The 8,076-nt window shown below is 44.4% G+C and overlaps 1 protein-coding gene across 2 annotated transcripts in view; it reads left to right on the top strand.

Moving 5' to 3' along the window:
- The window catches only part of Il31ra (interleukin 31 receptor A), a 58,484-nt gene that overhangs the window by 8,159 nt on the left and 42,249 nt on the right, over nt 1–8,076 (top strand). Inside the window, exons 2-3 of one of the 2 annotated variants that reach the window (XM_021208538.1) lie at nt 1,257–1,417; nt 5,479–5,687. The gene's annotated coding sequence lies outside the window, so the exon portion shown is untranslated. Of the gene's footprint in view, nt 1–1,256; nt 1,418–5,478; nt 5,688–8,076 lie in introns of those variants that run through there. The other variant, XM_021208539.1, reaches the window with a different exon arrangement.

The following is an 8,076-nucleotide window of genomic DNA, read 5'->3' as shown; positions in this document are numbered from 1 at the left end:
TAGAGATCAGCTGAATATTAACCCTGGGCAGCCTGTGAGCTGAAGGGTCATGGACATGTTATTTATCTGTGACTCTTGGCTAACTGGGTGATGCAGATACTGTGTGGCCCAGTCTCTCTCTTGCATATCTCTGTCTTGTGCATATCTATGCGTGGTGGTCCAGAGCCCATGTGCATGCCCATGGCAGAGCTTAATCCATGCTAACTGTTAATCTGTAGAGTGTGCTAACAGGGTTGAAGCACCCTCTCATACATTTGCTCATTTGGATGCTTGGTAGGGTTTCCATTCCTTCTCAGCGAGGAGAGAGCTTTTGGCGCTTGAAACTCTGCTCCTGTGTGCTGCACCCTCACCTTCCCAGTGCTGTTCTGAGTGTTTATCACCATTCCATTCCTACTTTCACCTATTTTCTGCTAAGACAAAAACAAAACAGAAAACAAACAAACAAAAAACAACTGAAAAATGTGAAGAAATTCAAATTTCTTCTGGTAAATATTTGAATGGAGACCGTCATCCTGATTTGAACATTAACACAGAGTACACATGTACCAAAACCCCGTGGCATTTCAAAAGTCATGTGCCACTTAAAGACTATAAATAACATGGGGCCTGAGGGTGTGGCTTAATGAGTCAAGTGTTTGCAGGGTAAGCACGAGGACCCACATTCAGATCCTCACATAATAATTCTCACATAATAGCCAGGAGTAGGGGTATGGACGTGTAACCCCAGTGCTCAGTGGGAGGAGACAAGGATTCTGGAGCCATCCATCCAGTCGAGTCAGCACAATGAGTTCCAGGTTCAGGGAAAATCCCTGTCTCAAAAATTTGGAAGAGCACACGCACACATTCAGTCAGATACATTTCCATGTTAAGAGAAAAATCTTAAAACCCAAAGAAGTTCCTGGCAATCAAAAGCCATCCAGATTCCTGACTGCACGAGAAAGAAGCAACTGGCAGATGTGTATTCGAATGTGTAAAAACACATATGTGCACGTGTGTGGGACATGCAGCGAGTGGAGTCTTGAGGCTGATATTGGAAAGCCTTCCGTGACTGGGAAAGCCTTGCCCATGTTATTTATTGAGGCAGTCTCTTCTTGAACCTGGACCTTCCTAGACGATAGGACCAGCCTAGCTAAGCCTCACTAAGGTAGCTTGCTCCTGGCTCCTTCCTGGATTACATAGAATGTCATGGTTGTCTATTTCTTTCTCTTGAGTTGAGGATACTCCTAACACTTCCTATCCCTTGTCACATTTGTCAGGACTTCCCGAATATAAACTTGAAAATTGAGTAGTTCTCTTGAGTTGTTTACGGCCTCTCAGATGACACTTCCTTTAATGTTGAGTGGTGTAACAGAAGCAGATGATTATTTATTTATTTGTGCCATTACAGTAAATGGAACTCATTTCTCAGCATAAGTGAGTAAGTGCCACCCTGGGTTGGGCTGGCTTTAAAAGTCAAGGGAAAGCCTCAGATAAGCACAGGAAGCACATATCTCCCTGAGGATAAAGCACCTCTCACCCGGTACATCCTGGCTTGGGCATAGCATTGGTTTCCGTGAGCATCCTTTGAACCAGCTGGACGTTATGGGGTACCACCTAGTCACGAAGGTGAGTGTGAAGACTCACTTGTTGATAATCAGATTCTCCTTTTCCTCCTATGTGCGGTTGCTAGCTGAAATTACGGGTCAGAATCCCATCTTGTGGGTTGTTCCTTTGATAGTTATACTCTTTTTGGAAAGTCATGGTCTTTTTAAAAGTTACGGTGAGGAACTGTGGGGATCGAGAGCGAGAAGGTGGCAGAATATTCTGAATGAAACAGATTTCAACTATAGGCCAGAGAAAACTAGAGCAGGGTTAACTGGAGCGAACTCCTGTGGGTAGTGGAGATTTGAAGCAGGAGAGATGAGGGAAAATCAATCACTGAGAGCTACCTTACAGCTCTACTTTAGAGCCACCCTACAGCTGTAGTCCGGAGCTGTACTGGGGACCCTGGATTTGTTTTTGTCCCTCACAAACTGTTACTTTTGAAATGTTTACGGACTATCTCTGATGTTCAATTTGCTTATCTATGACGTGGAGGTAAGACCAACTCTACAGGGATTTGGAGGCAAGGGGACAATTAGTATAATGCAATTAGCACCCAGTAGGTTGTTACTGTTACAGTGTGGTTGGGTTCTTGACAGTTTAGTTGCTGGTCATTTAGAATGTTCTTCCTCGGAAGCAGTTCACTACCCCAATGGGCTTACTGACTTTGAGACTGAAGGCAAATATCTGGTGTCTCTTAATTTTTATCCTGGAAAGTGTTCCATATCCTCATATAAAAATGTAAGGGAACGATTTAGAAATTTCATATAACTTAACCTAAAATATAACAGATAAAATATCCTTTACACAACTTTAAATATTTAAATAAATATGAAATATAAATATAATGGTATCTACCTTGTTTACTTCAAAGACCTAAGTAAAAATACATGTGTAAGTGCTGTTTAAAGATGTTTAAGTGATGTTCAAATCATCATTTAAGAGAATGAGAGGGGGCTAGAGCGATGGCTTAGGTGGTACAGTGCTTACCACACAAGCATAAGGACCTGGGTTCAATTCCCTAGAGCCCATATAGAAAAGCTGAGCACCACGGTACCCAGCTGAAATCCCAGCACCGGGGAGGCAGGGACGGGAAGATGTTTGGAACTCTGCCCAGGCAATCTAGCTGAATCAGTGAGCACTAGATCGATGAGAGACATCGTGTCTCCTTGTGTTTCTTCTTTGGCTTAAAGAGAAGGGTCCCCTGTTCTCATTCTCCTTTGCTGCTGGGTGTATAGGTTCATGTGTGCATGTGTGAGCATGTGTGTAGAGGCCAACACTCAACAGATGAGTCCATCACGAGGGTGCTGGGAACTGGAAAACAAACAACAACAGCAACAAACAACAACAGCAACAACAACAAGCCAGTCCTCTTGAAGAGCAGCCAATCTCTCTACCACATCCGAGCCTGTGAGGAATTCTGAGGTACTGTACTCAGTACTCTCTAGTCAACCCTACTGGGCTGGACAGCCCGTTGCTTTGTAAAGACAAGTGTGAGTGACCATAAAGGTTCAGACTTTACACACTGGAGCTGATGAAGCTATCCGGCAGGCTGCCTGGCCTCCTCGCTCAGTGGACTGGCTGGTTTTGTGTGGCACCTTGACACAGGCTGGAGTTATCACAGAAAAAGGAGCCTCCCTTAAGGAAATGCTTCCATGAGATCCAGCTGTAAGGCATTTTCTCAAGTAGTGATCAGGGGTGGGAGGACCCATTTTGGGTGGGGGCCATCTCTGGGCTGGTGGTCCTGGGTTCTATAAGAAAGCAAGCTGAGCAGGCAAAGGGAAGCAATCCAATAAGCAGCACCCTCCATGACCTCTGCATCAGCTCCTGCCTCCAATTTCCTACCCTGTGTGAGTTCCTGTCCTGACTTCCTTTGGCGATGAACAGCAATGTGGAAGTGTATGTTGAAAAAAACCCTTTCTTCCCCAACTTGCTTCTTGGTCATGATGTTTTATGCCGGAATACAAACCCTATCTAAGACACTCAGTCCCTCAGAACTTCTCACAGACGAATCGGACTTGGCTGATAGTAGAGCATTGTCAGTTGACAAATAGTTGAATGGACTATTAACTGAGTGAAAGAAAATAAAAATGGAATTGGACAAAGTTCATCATCTAGGAGTCAACCTTGACTGAGATTTGAAATACCAAAAGTGTCGCGTGGAGTGGAGGATTGCTAGGGCGAGAACAGATGCCCCTCGTGGTCCTTCCCTTTGTGGCACGTGACAGGATGAGGGAAGGTGGAGACAAAGGCAGGAGACTCCTACTTTTCCTCTCTTACTTCATGCTGGCCAGTGCTTGTAGCCAGCAGTAATTGTTTGGGTTGTTTTCTTATCCCTGATGGCAGCTGCCGTAGGGTTACCTCCTTGGTGGTGTAATCAGTGAGTTTGAGGTGGAGACGTGGCATCGCTGAGAGCACTAAGAGTCCACCCTGACATATTCATTGTACTGTCGGGGAAACTCTGGACCTCTATCGGATACTCCGTTCAAATGAATGTCCTGCGGGTGAGAATGCCAGTGTCTGGGAAGGGGTCTTTCTCCGAAGACCAGTTACTACCAAGCTGCTCCATTTCAAAGTGAAGGTCGTTTACACAGGGTCAGGAAATGTTGACGGCTCTCCCTGGGAGCACAGCAGAATCTTTCTTGTTTTCCTATGACCTTCACGTCACTTAATCATCGAAGAGACCCATGAGGGATGGACTGTTTAAGACAGTAAGTCCCAGATCCCTTGCCCTGGGCTTTCCCTTCTGCTAAATCTGTAATCACAAAACAAAACAAAACAAAACAAAAACAGCCATCTGTGAGTGCGACCGCCCGCAGCCACACTCGAACCGGGTACTCCCGAAAGGCGGGCTGGGGCTGAAAGAGTTTAGACAGCGAACAAGGAAGGAAGGTTAAGACAACATAGCTAATCAAAGCCCCCAAGTTTACTAAAATTCTGAGCTTATATAGAGGGAGGAGGCCCATCCCCCACCACTCCGTTCTTGATGCCCTTTGCCAGCTGAAGGTGATCTGCAGGAAGCTGTCTCCGGAAGGTCTCAAGGGTCTCAGCAGGTAGCGATAATGGATTGGAGGAAAGCAGGGGCAGGTGTAGACAATAGAACCTGCTTTGTAAGTCAGAAGGTTCCACCCCAGGTGGTCCTGTGCTTAGTGGCAACAAGGTCTGAATCAGCTGTTTCAAGGCTGGGGGGGGGGGGCAACACTTCTGATTTTGAGCAACCTGGAAAGGAGACTTGGTCTTGAGATATTTTTTCCCAAAGCTCCGGTGTGATCTTGTGGCTGCCCTGTTAGAATCTACTACTCTGGTGACAGAACATTTTGAAATTTCTCCCAGTAAATGGAACTGGATATAAACTGTGCTCTCTCTCTCTCTCTCTCTCTCTCTCTCTCTCTCTCTCTCTCTCTCTCTCTCTCTCTCTCTCTCTCTCTCTCTCTCTCTCTCTCTCTCTCTCTCTCTCTCTCTCTCTCGGTGTGTGTGTATGTGTGAGCATTCCTGCCCACAAGAGCATATGAAGGTCCCTTGGCATCCTATTCTATCACTTCCTGTCCCTCCCTTGAGACAAGGTTTTCACTGAAAAGTCCCTGGAGGACAAACATACTGGAATAAGGGTCCCTGTCCTGAGGGCGTTGGTTGGATGTCTTCAGTCATTACTTCATGTCTCTTCTTAGCTGCTGTGTGTCTTCCCTGTACAATTATGATTGCCATGGAATATTTAAGGTCACAGTTCACTTTCTGACTACACAAGGAGACCCGAGAGTTTTACTCATTTTTGACTCAAACTCCCTGGAAGAATTACAGCATGATAGTCATCAGTAATATCGTCTCACTCATTGGTAGCTTTAAAAACAAAAACAAAACCCCCTCTGGCTGCCCTCTCTATCTCTGTCCCTTATTAAGAAGCCACTATCCGACTCTTGGAAGTCAGAGCTGGGCTCTTCTACACTCAGTGCACAATGCTGAATGAATCCAAGAAATCCAGCTGTTGAGGTCTAAGTTTCTAGAAAGTCACTGTCCCCGACTGTGACTGCTCCAGCTTTGCCTCCGGGTGGGCTGTATGGCGCTGTGAACTGTTTAAAGCTTCTATTTGAAACCTTCACGAATAACAGGTAAGTGTTCTCATAATAAAGGAGTGAAGTGATGATTGGTATTAACTTAAAATATCATACTTAAAATTTTTATTTAACATGAAACAGCCAAAGATTTAAACATGAAAAATAACTTATTGCCAATAGTTTTAGCTTTATTATATAGTTATTAATTGACTCAATTATTGGGCTGGTAGCATCTGTTTTTATAGAATTTCCATATCTGGACCTCCCTCCAATTCCAACAATGCTTCTGAACATGTAAGCGGGAGCGAAGACTAAAAGACATGTTTTCTCCTAAAACTAGAAACAGATTAATATAAATTTCTAACAATGAGAAACAGATGAACAACCTTCCATTGTTAGGCAATGATTACATTTTTATTATTATTTTTTTTAATTTTTATTTTAATCTTGATAAAGAACTTTACTTGTATTTTGTGTGTGTGTGTGTGTGTGTGTGTGTGTGTGTGCGCGCGCATGCTCGTTGAAATCACAATTGAACTCGGGCCTCAGCCTCCTGAATCTGGGATTACAGGCACAGGTCACCTCTCCTGAGCGTTTTTATTTCTGTAGCACCCAGGTCTCTTACTGCTTTATTACTTAAAGTATTTTCATCTAGTAGGTACTTTAGTTGCCTGATGCACGAGACACTTTTATCCCTGTGGCTCATCCAACCATCCGTCACAGGAAAATGTAGCATCGTTTACTTCTTCCTGGGATGAAGTATGTTTTAACATTTGTCTCATCTGTAGGTTCCCCTAGCCCAGAGCTAGCATCCATGTTATTCCTTATTAACAGCCATGCCACATAAGCAGCACTACACGAACACTCAGGCCTGCGCTGAATAGGGTTCATTCTCACGAAGCTACCAGAATGAGGGGAAGGCAGAAAGTATGTTGCTAAGCACCATTCACACAACTCTGTGGGTGAGGCTCAAAGGAATGTTCTGTGGGTGTTCAGTGGGGGCGTCTTGTCATAGATTGGCCTTGAAATGAGTCTAGGAAAGTGATTAATTTGCTGGAAATAAGGATGTGGCAAAAAAAAAAAAAAAAAATGTCTTGATTTCTTCTGCTGCTACGCCACAGTCATCACAGAAACTTCTAGTAGCAGATGGGTGGGGAATTTCTCACATAACAAACCACTGATTCTGTAGCCCCAGATGCCAGATAGAGGTCCTCTGAGCCAGTTCAGCTCTGATACCACATTCCCAGATATAACACCACAGCCCCCAGGCTGGAGGCGCACACCCCAAGACTGGCTCCCTGAAAATGTGTCTGCTAGTTCCAAGCCTCGGGTGATTTTATTTGTGCTTTGGACCAACTGACTATAAACCATTGTTATGACAGCTTCCTCTTTGAGTTTGGCTAATTTACTTGAACAACTCCCCAAACTCAGAGGAGCAGGCTTATCAGGCGATTTATTAAAAATATAACAGAAAACATACAGATAAAGAGATGCGTAGGAGAAGGTGTGGGCTCTCACAACCCTCTGGATTCTACATGTCCTTCTGTCTGAGAGCTCCTGGGACCACGTCCTTTGGGTTTTTCCCATTGTATAGGCTTAATTGCTAGTAGGTTGGGTGGGATAGCCTAGCAAGTCTGTGTGTAGGAAGTGGAGTGGACTCCCTCTTCAATGACAAGAGTTTTATGACTGTTGATCTTGCAGAAGAAGGACAGATAGGTCAGAGGGTTCATGCCTAGTAGCAAGATAGAAAGGCAGGTGAAGCCGGTGTGGTAACTAATGCCTGGAATCCTAGCACTTACAGTGGCTGAGGCAGGAGGATTGCTGATGTGAGTTCAACATACATAAAGCCCTTAGTGAAACTAATCCTAGTTACAGTGTGAAAACCTATCTCTGCAAAGAAAGCAAGGAAGAAAGGATGGAAGAGAGGGAGGGAAGGAGGGAGGAAAAAGGAGATAAAGGAAAAAAGGCAGGGAAAATTAGAATTTCTGATAGAGTTTCTATGACTCATCTCAAGAAAGAGAAATGTCAGTTTCTACTGGCATGAGTTACGAGTCAAGAACTAGGTACAAACCCAAAGTTTCATGTATCATGATTTTATAATGGGAAGGGGCCCTGGTAGGCAAACACAGTTTGGAGATATGAAATAGAACATTGTTTCTGGGAAGCCTTGGTTATTCCATTTGGCCCAGGTCTCAGTAACTGGGGCAAAGGCTAGAAGCTGGTCTCAGATCTGTACCGATTCGTGGTACCTTCTGCCTGCCTTAGCCTTATTCTTGGTGGTAGTTTGCCTTGAGTGTGCATTGTGAGTGGTGTACATTATGGATTAAAAACAAAAACCAAGAACCCATTGCTAGTATATATCTTTAAAATGGGGACTGGATTGATGAAATAGAAAAGATCTGTGTTGTGAAAGAAAACCATCAGGATGGTGGATGGGGTGGGG

This window comes from Mus pahari, chromosome 11 (assembly GCF_900095145.1).
Source record: "Mus pahari chromosome 11, PAHARI_EIJ_v1.1, whole genome shotgun sequence".
Lineage (NCBI taxonomy): Eukaryota > Metazoa > Chordata > Mammalia > Rodentia > Muridae > Mus > Mus pahari.
This window is presented reverse-complemented; position numbering and strand designations above follow the sequence as displayed.